The sequence below is a fragment of the Stenella coeruleoalba genome, assembly GCF_951394435.1.
Source record: "Stenella coeruleoalba genome assembly, chromosome: 10".
Taxonomy (NCBI): Eukaryota; Metazoa; Chordata; class Mammalia; order Artiodactyla; family Delphinidae; genus Stenella; species Stenella coeruleoalba.
Genome location: NC_137156.1, coordinates 77146805 through 77167120, shown reverse-complemented (window position 1 = coordinate 77167120; position 20316 = coordinate 77146805). Strand labels below are relative to the sequence as shown.

Sequence of the window (20316 nt, the reverse complement as noted above, 5' to 3'; positions counted from 1 at the left end):
GAGCAGGGTTCCTTGATTTCAGCACTTTTGACATTTGGGGCAGGAGGATACTTCAGTGGGGGCTGTTCTTTTTATTTTTTTTTTAATTTTATTGAAGTATAGTTGATTTACAATATTATATTAATTTCTTCCGTACAGCAAAGTGACTCACCTTCATATATATATATATATATACATATATATATACATATATGTATTCTTCTTCATATTCTTTTCCATTATGGTTTGTCACAGGATACTGAATATAGTTCCGTGTGCTATACAGTAGCACCTTGTTGTTTATCCATCCTATATATAATAGTTTGCCTCTGCTAGTCCCAACTCCCATTCCTTCCCTCCCCTACCCACTGACCCCCTCAGTAGGGACAGTTCTGTGCCCCGTGGGATGCTGTGCAGCACTGCTGGCCTCCACCCACCAGATGGCCATTAGCAAGCCCCTCTGTGACAACCCAGAATGTCTCCAGACGTTGCCAAATGTGGCCTGAGTAGCAAAATCACCCCTCCACTTGAGAAACACCACAATAATGAGGAAACGACAGACCTTTTGGAGTTTTTGAAGGAATACAAGGGAGAACAGAAGCAAGAAAGGCAGGAACTTGCTGCTTCTCCTGACCCAGGACACTCTTCTGTCATTTAATAAAGGCCCATTAAAGTGTGGATCAGAGAAACTCAACTGTTAGCTCCACTTTCCCCAAGCCTCACACACACATAGAATCGATTCAGAGACAAGACTTCAGATCTGAGGTGAGGAACACACAACTGCTATGAAGAGGAAAATGGCATGAGAAGATGAAAAAGAGAGTAAAGAATCAAAATGGGGAAAGATGGGCCACCACACAGATTTATTCTACTTCCTGCTGGTTCCCTTTCTTTGCCACTACCAAGGCTGCCACCAAAGCCCGGACCTCAGGGTACACCGTGGAGGACGGCTGGAGAAGAGCCTACAGAAACTACAAAGCACAGAGAGGAAGGGCATGAGCTCTGAGGATGCCAATCCCCGGCAGCTTTTGCAGGAAAAGGCCTCCATACTCAGTTATCCCCACAACTCCAAGGTCAAGGCCCCTTGATGAATGCTTGAGAATATCTGGACTCTTTTAATTCAAGAGCCTTTCCTCAATTACATCTTCATATACAACACTAGTTAATAAAGAAATTCTTTTCCCAAAATGTGTACGTTTCTTACTCAATTGCCCTTTTTCTCTCTCTGTGGTAAGATTTTATGGCTCAGCAGGAGGCAAAGCAACGTAATGTTTCATGTAAGGAACCCTTGCTCCTTGTGAAAGCTTTTTACAAGAGTGGAAGAGAAAATCCTTGCCTAAAATGAGGCTTAGGGATTTCTAGGGCTTTCAGTAAAGCCAGGTGATGGCTGGTGTCTGTACCATTCAAGAGGGATCGCTGGGGACAATTTATAAAACCAATAAAGCCCTAACAGGTAAGAATTCAATGTTGATTATTGATTCCCTATCAACTTAAGACCCAAACTTCAAATTCACTGTGCACATCACAATTCAACGACTGCTCCAAGTCAATAATCGTATTGAATTCCATGCTTCTATTACAAATGGACAAGGAAGAGAGGGGACAGAACACTAGGCCAAAAGGTCCTCGAAACCTTGCTGTAAAATCCAGCTCTCCAAGGCAAGCTCGTCAAGCTGTCCTGGAAGTCCCTGGGCCACTTCAGTACCCTCTGCCTTCCAAAGGGCCTGGTTTATAGTTGCCAAAGAAAAGTTATTAAGTCACAGAAGCACGAATTTGGTCCCCAAGCTGCTGTTCAGGACACACCAAATTTCCCTGATTTGTTTCAAGGCAACAGAGATACTGGCAAAATTTCCATCTTCCCTGCTTTCACTTCGATCTCAAAAATAAATATAAAGGAGTCCGGGATTTTAAAGCTAAAGGACAGTATCAAAACATCACACTGTTTTAACTCGCTAAAGCCAAAAGTGCATTAAAGTAGATAAGGCATGTGGATCCCAGCCTTCCCCAGCATGCAGTAGGAATCTGCCTGGAATTTTGCAATTCACTTCTACGCCCCATTACAAAGGGCCAAAGTGAAGCAACGTTAAGAATACAAAAGGAATCTTTTAATAAAATAAGCATTGTCATTAATCTAACAAATTCTTCCCTGAATATAACACGTCAACAGTTAAGAGAATGAAGTTGGAGTTTCTAAATCTGTTATGGTTCTCTGAGCCTTACTTTCTCTTGTGTTTGGTTCAAACACGAGCTTAATATATTCTAACACCTATAAAAAACAAACTATTCCTTACAGCAACACCTACTGTTTCTCCTTCAAGCATACAAGTAAAGTAGGTATCAATTTACTGTTTATAGGAACGAAGGAGTGATTTTGATTTACCATAGAACTAGTTTTGAGGCAGAAATCTCTCAAGTTCTGGGTCTTCTTGCCTTTGGCCCAGGGAATTTGGGCCCTAGTTTCCTCATCTGTAAAATGGGTAGAATAACAGAATATATCTCATTGGGTTGTGGTCAGAATTATGCATTGCACTTAGGAAGCACTTAATAAATTGTAACCATAACTATTATTACTACTATTCTACTTTCCTTTGGGCATTCAGAGATGAAGCACAGGAGGCACAGAAAAGTAGCTAGAATGGACTGTTCCACTTAAGAGGCACAAAAATTTTTTAGAACATGTGATTCCAAGAAACATTTATGAAAATTGGACAAGAGCATCGATACATCTTTTGCAACAAGAGCTAGAAGAGCTTAAGACAAAGAAATAAGTCAACAAAATAGGTTATGGAGTCAATGTCTCTAGGAAATTTTTATAACAAGATTAGGCAAATATTTTTACAAAATGGTTTAATTACAAGTTGGTCTTTCTGCCCTTAAATGCTGTGAATATAAGACACTTCATAACACTACATGGAGAGTAGATGGTGAGGACACTAATAAGGACATTAATAAATATGCAATTTCTTTATAAGAAGGGACAATAATTGGAGTTCCTGACTTAATAATAATCCCAAATGCTTATAAAATATACTGCTTTCCCACAGGGTAGATGATCTCATATGTTTTGCTTTGCTTTGTAATAAGAAATTGATTTCTCTCTTCAGGTTGAGACGTTTCCCTGATAAACACCCGAATTCACTAGGTTTCCAAAGATATTAGGACTGTACAGGTCAATTATTCATAAGGAAAAACCATAAAATGACCACAAGATAGCACTTCAGAGGCAGAAACATACCTCCACAGGGTTCAAGATGACATTAGACTCTTAGAGTTGAGACTTAAGCCCCAAATTCTGGGAAAACAGCAAACAAACCATTCCCTAAAGAGTTTTAAAGGGAAGGGGAGTGGCAGGTGGCAGTGCAGCGAAGAATGAAGAGCCATTTCCTCAGCTTCCATGTGATTCTGCTGTGGGGTTTTTTTTTAGTTTTATTGGAGTATAGTTGATTTACAATGTTGTGTTAATTTCGGCTGTACAGCAAAGTAACTCAGTTGTGTATGTGTGTGTGTGTGTGTGTGTGTGTGTGTATATATTCTTTTCCATTATGGTTTGTCACGGGATGCTGAATGTAGTTCTCTGTGTTATACAGGACCTTGTTGTCTATCCATCCTATATATAATAGTGTGATTCTCCTCTGACCATGTGATTCTGGATGCCATTACATAGAAACGCCTATTAGGGAGTCCAGGGCTACATCACCACAGGGAGGACCCTCCCCATCTATTACATCATTATGTCCCCCTGATATCTAGCACAGGACCCTGTGCACAGCAGGCACTCACAGAGCATCAGCTGATGGATCTGTGAACTAATAAATACAGAATTAGCACTCACTTCTTGAGGGTGGGAAATTCAATACCAAAAAGAAAAGACTGTTGGTGGGAAATTAGTATGCATTCCATTGCTTTTGAGAACACACGGTAGTGTGATCATGTGTTGTTACTGTCTTCTTGTATTTTTTTCCTTTTTGTTTCTTTTTGATGTTCACCATCCATCCCCCATCCCACCAGCAGCTTTAATTCTTTTTTGGAAAAGTATGTTCCCTTCACTGTAGACAGCTAAATAGTTGACCCAGATGAGATGCACCCAGTATAGGAGCTGAACAGCAAAGGTCCAGGACACATGATCTACACCTCGACCCTGCCCTCATGCCACCTCTAAATCACGAATGAGCTCCTTAAGGAGAAAAGGCAAGGCTGGACATCATTGTCCCAGGCAGCAGGAGCTGCACCTTTGACCAGACTCCCAGCTCCAAGTGTGCGGTCCTCCAGCACTCATTTCCTAACCTCCTAGAACTGCTTTGTTCCCTGCCCACAGCCAACGTTGATACTTCAGTTGCCTCTATTCCAGGAGCTCCTGATAACCCTCCGGAACACTTCAATCAACTTAAGTTGCCCAGACTTGGTTTCTGTTGTTTACAAACCAGCAAAACAGACCAGAAAAACCAAAGTAACCCTTGCAAAGAAAAAGACAGTGATCTATTTATCAGGTTTAGGTCCAGGTACCAGCAATGAAAATGCCAAAGCAACAGTGGCTAAAACAAGACACAAGATTACTTTTCTCTACCTCAGGGAGGTCTGGGGATGGTGAAGCATTCCATAGTAAGAGGGTTCCTGTGGCACCTTTGAATAAATTAGAAAAAGGTACCCCCCGCCCCCCCAGGGGAAAGCAGCCCTGTAGGTACATGGCTTTGTAAGCACGTGATCCTTTTGTGGAAAGTAAAAGGCCTAACCCTTCTCCATGTACACTCCTTGAGAAGCAGAGCGTGCATTGAATTTGTCCCTTAATTAACCTCTCAGCCAGAGGCCTTTCTGCAAGAAATATTGCAGAAGTATATACACAGTGTTGCCTATACTGCTTCTATCTTGTGACTCTGCTATCTTCTACATGTAATACCAACATCAAGGTCTTAGGTAACAGCTCAAGATTCAGCCACCATGTCCATTCTGCCCAACAGGAAGGAAGAAGAGATAAAGGACATGCCTCTCTCCCTTTAAGGGCCCTTCCTAAAAACTACATGCTATTTCCACTTCCATTCAGTCAACTAAAATTTAAATCACACCTAACTACCGAGGCGGAAGGCCGGTCTTTATTCCACGCAGCTGTGTTCACTTAGAAAAACACAGCTTCTGTTACTGAGGAAGAAGAGAAGAACACAGCTTCTGTTACTGAGGAAGAAGAGAAGAAAATCAGCAATCTCTAGACCGCTATCTGAGGTTTGGTTAATACACTGGTATATGACAAAAGGTAGGCTGTGGCCTCTTCTTGAGGTTTTCAGAAGTGTGACACCGTTGATGTCTCACAAAATATATAAATAGATGTAGAGTTCATACATTCAAAAACCAGAAAGAACTTACTAGAAAGGTTTTTAGAGGTCATTCAGTTCAAATCTCTCATTTGAATATTAATGTTTCATAACATATACCACTGCAAAGATATATAACTCTGTATTTTAAAAATATGGTATTATCACTCATTTGTAACCTACCAATTCTTTGTTAATTATTACAACAAATGCTTTAATGCCTTTTTAACATTTAAATCACCTGTGCAATTAGCACAATGTCTAATAACAAAGGGAAATGGGCACATAACTTTTGCAAGCCATTTAATAAGAGTGTGGATGCCTCATTGCCACATAATAGATAAGGTGACCACCTTCTACGAACCAAAAACTGGGACACTGCCTGCCACACACAGAAATGATGGTAAGCACTGCTGAATGCCGGGGCCAGCGTGTAAAAGCTGGAAATCTATTTAACTACTAGTATTACTAACTTTCAGAAAAATCCTATTACACTAAATTAGAGGAGGGGGGTGAGAATCGTAATCACCTGAATATAAGCTCAATGGTAAAGGGTTATTTATCTGTCTCATTGTCTCCTGTACCCCCCCTTGGCTAGCAAAATACCTGGTACTTACAGAGACTTAAAAATATTTGTTGCTTCAAAGGATCTGTCAAAACTCTGGTAAGAACTTAAAAGATCCAAAACCCAAAGACACGCATTCTAGGAATTTGTGAGACACCATAAAATCAAAACAAAACAAACAAACAATAAAATAGATGATGAAAGGGGATTTGTGGTGCCAGATAGGAATTCCGGAAGTTGGTAAAAGGTTATCACTGCTCTCAAAACCCCCAGAACATGAGGAAACATGACTCATCTAATTTCCCAGAGTATTTACTCAATAAACTACTGACACACACCGAGCATAATGCCATGTGCTAAAGCTACTACGTATGACTTCCCTTGCATGTTTTTGTAGTTTTGCTACATATATAAGTATGCATACACAAAACAAGGTATTACTTTAGGTAGGAAAGAAAGGAGTATAGCTTAGGGACATAGCAATTCTCTAGTGTTATCTCCTTAAAAAAAAAAACTCTCTTAAACAACTGTGTTGGGCTGCACCCCGCAGGCCTACAAGGCCTGTGCTTGCCCAGCTTCAAGACCAAAGAAAGAGACCAGAGTCAGCAAGAGAGACATCAGTAGTTAAATAGATGGGGGAGCTTACACGTCTGAAGCAAGGTCCTGGAGCAACACCCCACCGTGTGCGTTGCACAGCCGGCAGAACATGAAGGCAGTCTTCACTTGCGGGGTGGGAGGGAGGAGCGAGGATTACCAGTTATAAGGGAACTGACATTGACATCAGGTGGGCTCATTAGTTACCAGGGGAACCAGCAGAGGAGCACGCAGCTCACTGCCCCTTTGATAAGAACAATCACCAGCTGGCTTGAGGCAAGTACCTAGGAAGGTCAGTCATGTGCCTAAGCTACAGGTGAAGCAGGCACTGTTTGGGCAGGGGATGGACACAGAGCAAGAGAACAGCCATCTTGAGTGGCCTGACCATACACACTGTGACAAAATATTACCATCTGTTAAATGTGAGTATATGGTGTATTTTCTCTAAGTAAAAAGTTTCCATAATTCAAATTTTAAAAAATAATTATGACAGTTAAGCTAGTAGCAAAAGCTTTTTCTAAGAAAATAAGAACATTAATAACATTTTGCCTAATGGGCCATTTTTTCCCCAGAATAGCATTTTTCTAAGTTGAAGGAAACAGACAGGATTCACCTGTGGTAGCCACAGTGGAGGGTGAAGGGTGGGGAAGAAGTAATATCGTACACAGGAGTCTAAACGATCTGGGGCCACTTGCCACACGACTGTGACACGAAGTTCCTTCTTACAGCTCTCACATCTTGTATTTGGCCGTGGCCCTCTGCTTGCGGGATCATAGTTCTCTGACCAGGGATCGAACCAGCAGTGAAAGCATGGAATCCTAACTACTGGACCGCCAGGGAATTCCCTACTTACTTTAAAAATGGAGATGCTATCATCTAACCTCACAAGATTATTATAAGAGTTAAGCACAAAGCTTGGCAAATAGTAAATTATTAATACCTGATACCAATTATTATCATTTAAATAAGAAAGAGGTTTAAATGTATCTTCAATTACATTTATGATTAAATAAATGAAAAAGCTGAAGTTCTTAAGTTTTACCTCCATTTTCATACAGCTGTTGCCAACATATTTTAAATTTCTTCCTTGTCAACAAAGAAGCCAAATGCACGTTTTGTCAGTCTACAAACGTACGGCTCAAACTTGGAGGGGTACTACTGCCAATAACTGGGGTGAGACACTCCCACAGTTCCAGGCCAACATCCCTAATTCCACTGCAACCCCCTCGCTCAGCGCTTCTCCTCGTGTGGTCCCAGGACCAGCAGAGTCAGACCTCCTGGGAAACTGTTAGAAATGCCACTTCTCCAGTCCGGCTGTAGACCTCGGGGATAGGCCCAGCAACCTGTGTTGAAAGAAGCCCGCCACGTGATTCTAACCCAAGCTAATGTTTGAGAACCACTGGCCTAGCCAACTTTCCCACATGAGGGAAGAGATTTCTTTTCAGTCTTAGGGAGCTAAGGACTAATAGTCCAGAGCAGAAATTGCAAAATTTTCACGTAAAGGACTAAATAGTAAACATCGTAGGCTCTATGGCCAAGAGGCAAAATCAAGGTTATGTAGGCATTTATTTAATCCCTTAAAATGAAACCATTTAAACATATAAAACCCATTCCTAGTTGGTGGGCTGTACAAAAGCAAGTGGTGGGACACATCTGTTGATCTCTGGTCAAGAGACTGGAATTAGGCAGACTTTCATCACGTGCATTTTTCTGGCTTACCCCTTACTAGCTCTATCCCAAGCATGCAGGCTGCTTCCCATCTACCTCAGTGGACTCACCTGCAAAATGGAGATCACAACAGCTCTGACTCCATCAGGCTGTGGGAAGGACTGAGAATGGACACAAAAAAGCCCCAGCCCCCCACTGGCTTAGTGCAGAAATAACCTACCTGCTGCTGGCTGTTTTGTTTTTACTATGGTCTCACCATTAGTGTTTACTTCCTCTGACAGACTTGGAATACAAACTTGCCAGACCTCGTGACACTTTCTAAAATTATCACAGAGTATGATTGTTATTCTTAGGGAAAGGCCCTCAAGGGCAGTTTAAAAGTAGCCACATGAAAAATATGTTTCCAAAACATTTTTATGAAACCCAGGAATTCCCTGGTGGCCCAGTGGTTGAGTCTGCCTGCCAATGCAGGGGACACGGGTTCAAGCCCTGGTCCGGGAAGATCCCACATGCCGTGCAGCAACTAAGCCCGTGCGCCACAACTACTGAAGCCCGTGCGCCTAGAGCCCGTGCTCCGCAGCAAGAGAAGCCACTGCAATGAGAAGCCCGCGCACCGCAACGAAGGGTAGCCACCACTCGCCGCAACTAGAGAAAGCCTGTGCGCAGCAACGAGGACCCAATGCAGTCAAAACTAAATAAATTTATAAAAAAAGAAACCCAGACTGGTTTCCGCTGTGAATTAAATTTTCCCATACTGCTCAGTCTAATTGAGCCAGCTCATTAGGAAATACCCAAAGAGCCAAGGTTTTGGTGAACTAAAAGTCTACCTGTTGGTGTGTGAAAGTGTCCCTTGGCTTCTGAAGCCGCTCCTGGACACGGGTCACTGCTCTAGCGATGACTTTAAGCACAAAGCTCCCCTCACTCCTACAGAAGACCGACAGTATTCAAGTCACCCCTTCGCACAGACTCAGTATTTTTTAATGGACTTAGATCACCAATTGGCTGGAAAATGCAGAAAGGAGGACGGTCTTTTCATTCATTGCTGATGAAGTAACACAGAGGGACATGGCACTTTGGGGGAGACAAAATATACGTTAAAAAAAAAAACCCCTCTAATACCAGCTAATCTTCTGTGTATTTAATCATAGATAAAAATACACATATGCATGAAGATGCACGTACTAAGTCTTATTTTTCCACTGCAGCATTATTTGTAGCATATAACTCTGAACAGCAATGTGCTCTACAAATCATGGAATATCTATACTGTCGAATACAATGCAGCAGTTAACAAGGATAGGGACATTATTTACAGAATGACCTGTGCAGATTTCCAAGATATAGTAAATGGAAAATAAAAAGTAGGTTGTCTAGCAATATACACATATGATTCATGTAATATGAAAGTTAGGTATTTTCTATATATAAAAGCACAGTGTATACACAAAACTCACACGTATTTTTCAGAGGGGTCTAGAATTAGGAGGGGTTGGTCAAGTGTGTTTCTGTATTATTAGATTTTTTTAAACTGCAATATATTCAGAGATTGCTTTTTTTACTAAAAAATTAAAATTTTTAATACTCTGGCAGAGTAAGATAAAAATCAAAGAAAGAAACAGAGTTAATGTCGTTTCTACACTCATTCTCCAAAGCAAGAAATTAGGTCTTCCGTTGCTGATAGCTTTACAGATACTGTATCACTATATATTGTTCAATTACTGGGAAAAGAAACAGGTCAGGGCCTTGATTTGGACTGCAGAGATACTTCACATTGGGCACTTATTCAATGGGATAGCTCCCAGCTGCATCCTGGGCATTCTCCCAGGTGTTTTTATTACTACAGTTTTTTTTTGTAATGACAGGTACCCCCAATTCTAAAAGCTCTCCTTGAGCCTTAGTGCCCAAAGCATTTCAGAATGTCAACAGGCTATAAGCATTGAATCCTGTCTGCATGAGAGGGGATCACAGTCTGCATTTTCAGTCAGCCATCCCTCTCCAGACTTGGGTGGAAAGGACACCAGGGGACTCGCTCCTTGACAACATACCTGTCCCTCGGGGCACATACGAACAATGGGAAACAAAAGGCAGAGGGAGAGGTACAAGGTAGAGGGAGAGGTACAACATGTTGGGATGCAGGGATATGCTTGTGTATTGCTACAATCTTGCCAGGCACTTCCAGAAAGGGCAGAAGACAAGGGCGAAGAGAGGAGGGCAGGCAAAATGAGAGATGAACGCCCTGACCAGGGGTTCTCAAATAAAAGGGGCACCACACAGCCTCTGCTCAACCACCAGTAGTCACCAAGACTGGCAAACAAGGAACACCAGGGTTCGTTAATCCAGTTGTCATTCAACAGTAATGGCGTCAAGTTCCTCCTCTAGGCAATAAAAGAAATGGAGCAGCCTATAATGACATCTTTACCTGGCCCTGGTGGAAGAAGAAAAGATAAGGACCACTGGGGCCACCTTCCATAAGCTTAAATTTATTCAACATAAACAACTCCTCCTTATTCTATGGTCATGTTCCTTCTACTTCTTTGGTGACAAAACATCTTTTCTGCAACAACAGTGCCAGTTAATAGTAACTTTTTTTTTTCTTTAAACATTCTTAATGAACAAACTTAATACTTAGTTACTTTACATCAGCCCTCCAATTTGATCTTAAACTGGTCCACAAATTCGAAGCCAGAAACCAAGTAACATCCTTGAACAAAGAAAGGGAGACTAACGAAAGAATCAGAATCTACCTACGCGCTTTCCCACCTCCGACTCCCTTCCCCAACGAACAAAACCCACCAGCTGCTGCTATTTCACTCCTAAGTTTCCAAGTGCTTTCTCTGCAGTGTTATTTCCACCTATTCTTCACGCCCATCACAGGCATTCTCACCAGCTCCAAGCCTCGGGTGCTCCAAGACACTTCGATACCTCTGGGGTGTGGCGGGGGTGGGGGCTAACAGGCAAGGAAATAATACCCAGGGCTTGTGTCTCAGCCACCCGAAGTCCTTCCTCTATGTGTCAGCTGAGCTCACCCGCTGCCTGGCGCCTGTGCCCACACCCCCAACAGGTTAGCACTCCCGGCAGAGCTGCCTGGCTTTATCCTTATTTAAGAGATCTGCTCGGAGCCAGGACCACAAGAGCAGAGCCTGTCAGCAGGACGCCAGGGCAGGTCGCAAAAACTGTCACATCGCAGCGGCTGGGGGCAGGCACCAGGCAGTTGCTACTGTTCTCCAAGAGACAGCTGGGTATTAATCCCACCTGAACGAATGTGGTTCACCTCATAGAGTGCATCGATCATTCAGTAAGCAGGGTACAAAGAGACTTTTGTTACCTGGGCTTTGTTAGCTTTTTGTGTTCGTTTTCATCAAGAGGGCATCGGGTAAGAAATTACAGCTTATCCAAAGGAGTTTTTCTTTACAAGGACCGTCACCGAGAGATTTTCCATAGCATTTATAAAACTGAATTTAACAGAAGACCAGCGGTTGTCAAAGGAGGGGAGGCACTCACTCCACTCAAGGACATCTGGCGAGGCCTAGAGACATTTTTGTTGCTACAAGTGGAGGAATCTAGTGGGTAGAGGCCAAGGATGCGCTAAGCATCCTACAATGCACAGGACAGTGGGCCCAAAACAATGATGTGCTCCAAAGTGTCCAACAGTACCAAGGCTGCGTCCCCCGGCGTCAACTCATTTAAAGTTCCAACAATCCTCAAGGGTGGGTACAGTTACTATACTCTTTTCCAAGACGAACAGCCTGAGGCACAGAGAGGGTTAAGTAACTGGCCCTTGGAGATCCAAGAGGCCAGTCTGGTCTACCTGCGTCCACCTCCAGAATCTGTGCTCTTCACCATTGCACTACCTGGCCTCCCAGACAACCAATTTTTCCTTCTCCTCTCCAGCAGCCATTCACCACGTCAGGTCCTGTCCCCTTAGTAGAAATCCTAGGAGGGCAGGGCTGCAGTCTGGCTTATTCACTTCTCCAGCCTCCCAGCACAAGGCTGCCTCAGAGTGACAGCCCTCAAAGACGTTACTTAACACAGGACCAACAGTGCGTCCAGCCAACTTTGGTTACTGGGTGACTATAGAGTATCATTTTCATTTTGGTTATGATAGTATATGCTGGCATCCAGACAATAAACCTGATGCCAAAAAAAGTGATTTCTCCTTCAAAATGCAGAAAGGAGAACTTCTGTCTAATATTAGAATTGGAAACATCCTTTGTAATCAAGGATTCTTGAGCAAATATGCATGAACAAGCGCATATGAAATTTGAAAGAAATCTGTATTTGTTTTTCAAAGAAGAGAGTCACCCTTCAGATTACCAAAGGGATCAGAAACACCAAAGCAAGGTTAAGAATCCTACACAGCCTATTTTAGAAAGGAGCAAATGAAGGTCTGAGAAGGTGGCTTTCCCAAGGCCACACGACCAATTGGCGAAAAGGGAGCATAGGGAAGATGATGTCAACTCCCCCAGTCTGCGGAATGTCTAAGAAACACCATTTCTCCTTTCTGAATGTGAATCACTCAACCTTTAGCACCAAGGCTTAATATTAAATAAAATAAAGTCACAATAGAAAAAAGTGTCAGCCTCCTTAAACATAGTTACTCTCAACCCCAACCTTGTGGAATCTGACATTATTATAACTGAAACTGCCTCACAACTTCTTAAGCAAGCAATACTGATAAGATGCCTTCCTCTAGTGTTCCTTATTTATTTTACAAAAAGGCATCAGTCTGAAAACAAACTGAAAATGATGGACAGTTTAATGGTCTGGCACGTGTATAAGTGGGGCAAACACAAGTTGCTAAGAAACATCTGTGATGTCGTGACCGATAATAAGAAACAGAGGTTTGGTCTTTGTTCAAGTTCCTGACACTAAGCTCTAAAAGCCTTGGAATTTCCTAAGTGATAAAAGCTATAAAGATGAAAGGAGTGCTGTTATTCATAACAAGCTCTTTCCCACCACACCTGAGTTTATGTTAATGAGGTGACTTTTAGTAAGCCTCGATAATAAAATCCCAAAAGGAGGAGTTCAGAGAGCTTTCAGGTTGCTGAACCAGGATGCATCCAAGTGCCGAGAGGGTGACACGTTCCCAGAGCTCCACAGGAACAGAAGCTCCTATGCTTGGGACCCTTCCAGACCTCACCCTATGTACCTGTTGATCTGGCCGTTCATTTATATCTTTTAATACATCCTTTGTAATAAACCAGTAATCTAGTAAGTAAACTCTTTCCGCAAGTTCTGTGAGCCATTCTAGCATATGATTAACCCCTGAGGAAGGGGTTGTGGGTACCTCCCTTTTGTAGCCAAGTCAAACAGAAGTTCTGGGTAACTTGGGACCCACCATGCAACTGTCATCTGATGTGTGTGTGTGTCTGGCGGGGAGAGGGAGACCAGTCTTGTGAGACTAAGCCCTGAACATGTGTGATCTGATGTTATCTCCAGGCAGACTGGGTTAAATCATAGGACAGCCCCTTAGTGTCTGCAGAGAATAGAGAAACTGCTTGGTGGGGGAAAATTCCCAGGTCTGGGGTCAGAGTGCTGTGAGACTGTGGTAGGAGAGGGGAGAGGAGGAAACAGACTTCTGTCTTCTCACATCTCGAAGGACCAGTCCACTGAGCTTTCACCAGAACAACCAGAACTGCATCACCCGAGGAGATTTTTAAACGCTGGGAGGCAGCAAAGGGCAGTGGTACAGTGCCAAGACACTGAGGATGAAGGACCGAGGTTCGAATCCAAGCTCTGCCCCCACCTTATGATTCCCTAAGGTAGGAACCCAAGGGAATTGCCTACGAATATGCACCAACAGGCATATATAAGAATGTTCTTTACAGTTGATTCCCAAAAGCCTAAAAGCGGAAAGAACCCAAAGGTCTAGCAATAGGAAAGAAGGTCAACTGTCGTATATACATATATTCAATGGAAACTAAAGAACAAAGTACCCCACACAACACGAATGAATCTCACAGACATTATACTGAGCAAAAGAAGTCAGACACCGAAGAGGACGTACCATGTGGTTCCATTTGTCTGCAGTTCTAGAACAGGCAAATGCATCTATGGTGAGTGGAATCACAACAGTGGTTACTTGGTTGGGGGTAGGAAGGAATGACTGGTGTGTCTGGGAAGCTGCAAATGGTCTGTATCTTATCTGGAAGGTGATCACTCAGGTGAAAACAGTAACTCATCTAATATAAATGTATCCAGCCACACACTTAAAACGTGTGCATACATATAGTAAATATTATAACTAATATGTGATATTTATTTTGTTATATATTTATAACATTGTCTATGATACTTAACATTAAAAATTATGGTTAATATCAATGTTACATACTAATACATAAATTAATTTGCATATTAATTTACATATGTTCTAACTCAATTACCAAAATAACTTTTAATTGTTTAAAGAAAAGTAAAAAGAAAAAACCCTAACTCTGTCACTTATTACCTGAGATATTGAAGGTGAGATACGTAACTCCCTGGGCCTCAAATTCCTCATCTCTAAAATGGAGGTGACAATAGCCCCTGCTCTCATCAAGTGGTGGTAAAATTGTGAACAGGCTAAAAGGACAGGTGAAATCTTAGCACAATGCCTCAGAACACACAGGCTGCTGTATTTCTATCATCATTATGATGAGAACAATTCTTAAAGATGTTTCTGCACTTATTTCTCATCATTAATACATTGTAGCAGTAAGAACTAGCCACTGAATGTGGGCTTTGGTTTTTTTAAACCCCTACCTTTTGGCTCAAAAAAACCCCACAAAAAGAGAATAAATATGACTGTGATAATAACATGCAACTAGAGATGCGACATAAATAAGAAAATGTGACCTGGGCCACCTCCAACTCAGACCTACCAGAGATGTGAAAATGAACCAGTACTCTTCCAACTGCATCCCCTGTCCCGCATCCAAGGTGCTATTGAGGAGTTGTCAGACACCTTGTTAGCAGTGGGTGCAAGTGGGAGAACTCTCACGCTGCTATCCTACGTGTCCTGACAAGGCCACGAGGAAACGCAGTCCCCAAAGAATCAGACTGCCCAGAAGCAGCCTGATTAATCACCGGAGGAAAAAGCTCATATGGTGCGATGGTGGAGGATGCCATGAATATACAGGGAGAAACATGCAGCCAGCAGTAAACAGACCGAGGGGCAAGCGAGGGGGGCGGGGGTAGGTGGGAATAGCAAGCTAAATCTCCCACTACATGTGTTTCCAGAGAACCAGTAGCCTTACCCTCCTAGACTGTTTTCACTCCGTTGCTAATTGCTGGGGTTGCTCACATGGCAGGGTCTTGTGACCTGGATGGAGGCAAAGCTTACAGCTGGAGCTTTAATAATACAATGCGCACTAGTTTCCCCCAGAGTTGTTAGCATGTTTTACATGTACTTCCTGTGAAGTAGAAAAGCGTCCAATTTAAGATTCACCGAGGCAAAGGGGAATACAAGGCACAGATATAACAAGTGAGGAAGGGGAGATTACACAGAACCAGAAGTGACACAGCTAAACATGTGTCTGAGCAAATGACGATATTTATCCTTCCACACTCAGAAGAGAAAACCCAAAGTACATTCTGGAACAACACAGGATTGTTTTGTTGCCTTTGTTTTTGTTTTGAGAAGCTCTGGAGTTCAACCTCCAAAGCCAGTTGAGTTCACCATTTCCTAAAGGCACAGTCATACTCTCACCCAAATATCGCTGCTATAAGAGGTAACTTAAGCAGAAATATGTTAAAATGGGTAATAAAAGTAGGCAACCAGGGAATTCACTGAGCCTAATTTAGTTATAAATTTCCCTTAAAGTTAAGCTAAATATAAAGAAAAGGCAATTAGGTACAAGCTTTTAGCCCTGTGCCGAATTACTTTAATAATCATTCCTATCTAGTCGGGGCTACAAGAAACTTCGCCATTGAACGTTCTCAGCTTGTTTGTAGTTTCATTCCCAATCTATTTACTCACAGATATCTGTGAACAAAACGTACTCTAGATAAAGTCATTTTGCCTTTATAAGGAAAATCTCACATATACAGGATTACATTAAGATCTCACAGAATGGTTTTAGCAATGCATGAGTCAACTTATTTCCTAGTTTAAAAGTCAAGTGTTACCAGCACAAGGAAATCCTTGAGTGGTAGGGGGTGCAGAGGGGAATAAGGATACAATAGGTATGCAAAATCTCAAGGTTTTCCAAGCCACCTGTTCACTAAATAAGGATCAATTGCAAGAGGACCAAGGAGATACAATCTCCTCCCCAAAGAATCCAGAATTCCAGGTATCTTTGCCCTAGAGTTCAAGGGCCCTCAACACTTAAGTATAAAACATTTGTTCTTCAAAATCCTGAAAAGTAATTTCAAAAGCAGCCATTCTAGGGTTGAGTGTCCTTTTGTATTTAACCTTATTTACTTGGAGCTTTGCAAGTGTTTCAGTTTTATGCAAATCATTCTTTGAAGTTTCTTTGTCATCAGAGGCATTTTCTTGTTCTGAAGCTCCCTTCTTTTGTTTCTCTTTACTCCAATGAATTCAGACTATCTCCTGGCTTTTGTTTCTCTACAGTAGCAAAATTGTATTCTGATGCAGCGGCAGACAATTTAAGCTTTAAGCTAAGGTGACAATCATTTCAGAAAATAAAGCAAACCCGCTATCATAAACTCCTACCACATGACTAAATATGGGGAAAACCCTGCAACCTTCCCTTCTAGCTCGGAATAAGAGGACAAAGGAACTTGGAAATAATAGAGAAATCAGCTGGCATTTATAAAGTAATACCTAACTTAATTCCTCTTAACGATGTCAATAGAACAAGGATTCTCAAAGTATCCTTTGAGAAACAAACGGGTCTCAAAATGGCCCCCTGGGGGCCCCAAGATACTTTCAGGAGACAGACTAGGAGTTTCCCTGAAACTACATAGCTTGGAAAATCACAACAGATTGAGTGTAAAAGCAGTTATGGAAATCCAGCTGTTTTCTACTGAGCCAGACATTAAAGAGATTTGCAAAAATGTAAAGCGATGTCAACCTTCCCACTAACATTTCTTGCTTTGGAAAATAGCTGCTTTTCATAAAAATATTATGTTAACATGCAATGGTTTTATTGGTGTTATTTTCATGCTTTAATAGTTTTTAAATAGCTCAGTTTAAAATTTTAATACATAATAAATTTTATACATAATACATAATTTTATAATAATACATACATAATAAATTTGATAAATTTTAATTTTAATAGATATAGCCCACATAAACAAAAGCTCTTAGGGGTCCTCCTTAACTTTTAAGAATGAAAAGGGTTTAAAGGGTTTGAGAACTACTCCTGCATCAGCGGACTACATCCCATGGGCCAAATCTAATCTGCCTGTTTCTGTAAGTAGGGTTTTACTGGCACACAGCTATGTTTGTTTACATATTATATGTGAGCCAAATCCAGCCTGTTTTTATAAGTGTTTTATAAATGTTCTTAAGAATAAAATTTTACTAGGAATAGTCACATCCATGCATTTACGTATCATCTCTGGCTGCTTTCCTGCTACAAGGGCAGAGTTGAGTAGTTGTGACCGAGACAGTATGGCCCATAAAGACTAAAATATTCACTATCTGGCCCTTTACAGAAGAAGATGATGATGATGGTGGTGGCTGATCAATCTTAACTGGCCATATCCCTCTCATGTGCTGGGCACTGTGTCATGACCACTTTACATGGGTCAAGTCAATCCTCCCAGTAACTCCATGAAGGCAGCCCTGTCACATCCCCACTGGATAGATGAAAAATTTAAAGCTGGAAGTTGAAGGGACTTTCAGATTGCAAGGCTACATCAGTGGAGCAGGCAGTATTCAAAAACAGGTGTGCCTCCAAGATCAACCAAAACCCAACTGAAGCATGAAAAATAAACATGCTAACTTTTCAAAACACTTCCCAGGAAAAAAGATAAAAACCTTCTCGCACGCTGCCCTACATTGGCAAAAGCCAGGAAAAGGTATTTTTCCATTTAAGAGAGCACAGAACGCCAGTCGTGCTTCCTAGATAGTGTACACATACAAGGAAGCGTCTTGGTGCAACTGTGAAAGGAAAATCAAAATGGAATCAGTATTGCTAAGAAAGTTCCCTATAATGGAACCAGGAGGCCACTGAGGAAGCATGATTTATGCTCCTCTTAGCCTGGATGGAAACTCTACTTTGACCATTTATTGTCTTAACACAGGCACCCAAAACATCTGCCCAATGTTCTAGAAACTCAAGATAATTATTGGACCCTTACCCTAAAATAACTCATGACAGCCTATCTACTTATCCGACCCTTGCCCTAAAATAACTCCTGACAGCCTATCCTTTAAGGACAAATATTTCCCTTCTTGCATCAAGGTCAATCATAATTCTTGCCAGACAACTTTAACAACATTGTAGCAAGGCCTTTATAACTCTTTGCTCTATGACAAGAGTCTTTATGACTCTTTCTCTTCCCCAGAACACTTTTTCAATTTTACCCAAATCTGTCTCTGCAATTCCTAAGACCCCAAATAAAGCTCTTTTCTTATTTTCAGCCTTCTGTGTTTCCTGGATGACACAACCCATCAGCAAGAAAGCCTTATAAAACCAAGGATAGGTTCACGTTAGAAACGACCATGTGCTTTTTTGTATATCGATTACACCTCAATAAAGTTAGGAGGAAAAGGAGGAGGAGAAGATCACAGTAGTAATGATAATAGGAGTCTCTTACCCTTCCTGATTTCAGAGGAAAAGTTCTAACATTGGCCTTGAATATGATGATGGTAGTACATATTCGGTAGGTACTACTTAACCAGGTTAATAAAATTTCCTTCTACTGATAAAAACAGAAAAAGAAAAAAAGAAATGAACATGTCGTTAGAATTTTTTAAATGGCCACGCACTTGAGATGTCAATGTGTGGCCCTTTACAATAACAACAACAAAAAATACGTTATCATGACCACAGAAGCATTAGGGGGGCTTTATAGGTTCTACACCATGAGTAGAACCATGTGATGAAGCTTGTTCTTAAAAGATCCTCAGGGGCTTCCCTGGTGGTGCAGTGGTTGAGAGTCCGCCTGCCGATGCAGGGGACACGGGTTTGTGCCCCGGTCCGGGAAGATCCCACATGCCGCGGAGCGGCTGGGCCCGTGAGCCATGGCCGCTGAGCCTGAGCGTCCGGAGCCTGTGCCCCGCACCGGAAGAGGCCACAGCAGTGAGAGGCCTGCGTACCGCAAAAAAAATAAATAAATAAAATAAAATAAAATAAAAAAGATCCTCAAAGTCTTTAAAGAACACGTGTTTATAGTCCAATCAACTCAACCCCACTTGACGCGGCAACAGAATGCTCTCAAAACGTTTCCTTATCCCTGTCTCCCACCCTCTTACCAAAATAATACTCATTCACTCATTCTACCATTTTTTAACCAGGAATGTATAGATTAAAAATTAGTGTATGCTGGCACAGTGGTTAAGAATCCGCCTGCCAATGCAAAAGACACGGGTTCAAGCCCTGGTCCAGGAAGATCCCACATGCTGCGGAGCAACTAAGCCCATGCGACGCAACTACTGAGGACGTGCCCTAGAGCCTGTGTTCCACAACAAGAGTAGCCCCCGTTCGCCACAACTACAGAAAGCCTGCACGCAGCAACGAGGACCCAACGCAGCCAAAAATAAAATAAATAAATAAATTTATTTTTAAAAATTAGTGTATATTTAATATAACAGTGTTTTATTAATCTCAAAACTGATAAACTCTGCATATCATATAATCAATAGCATCTCTAATTACAGTTACTGTTGACTTAGTAAAAACAATACAATTGAAACAAGACAAATAGAAAAGTACTTTCTGAGGTATGACTTTGCAACCTGGAACAAGCCATCTTGGCTGTAGAACTCATGACATCTTTAATAGAAATGTCTGACTTTTAAAAATCTCCTGAATAGTCCAAAGTCAAAAAACAAAATGAGACCAAAAAATCAAATCAAACCAAACTGTAAAATCTGAAATTAATGCTTCAAATGCAGGGGGTACGCGGGGCTCACAAGGCACTGGATTTCAGAGATCACAAAGGAACAGAGAAATCCTCTAGTCAGAGGAACTCTTTATCAAAGGAAGAAAACTGAGACCTAGAAACTAAATTAAGCAGCAGAGCCTTTGGATATAACTGGGTCCACCCAGTGCAATGCTTTTAAGACATCAGGGAGCCTCATGCCAATTG

General features: G+C 41.8%; 1 protein-coding gene across 17 annotated transcripts in view; it reads right to left on the bottom strand.

The window, feature by feature from the left end:
• The window catches only part of PTPRG (protein tyrosine phosphatase receptor type G), a 907646-nt gene that overhangs the window by 584237 nt on the left and 303093 nt on the right, over positions 1 to 20316 (bottom strand). Inside the window, exon 2 of one of the 17 annotated variants that reach the window (XM_079935462.1) lies at positions 18823 to 18927. The exons of 14 other annotated variants lie outside the window; for them this stretch is intronic. The gene's annotated coding sequence lies outside the window, so the exon portion shown is untranslated. Of the gene's footprint in view, positions 1 to 8329; positions 8349 to 15347; positions 17047 to 18822; positions 18928 to 20316 lie in introns of those variants that run through there. 2 more of the 17 variants (XM_079935464.1, XM_079935463.1) reach the window with 2 other exon arrangements.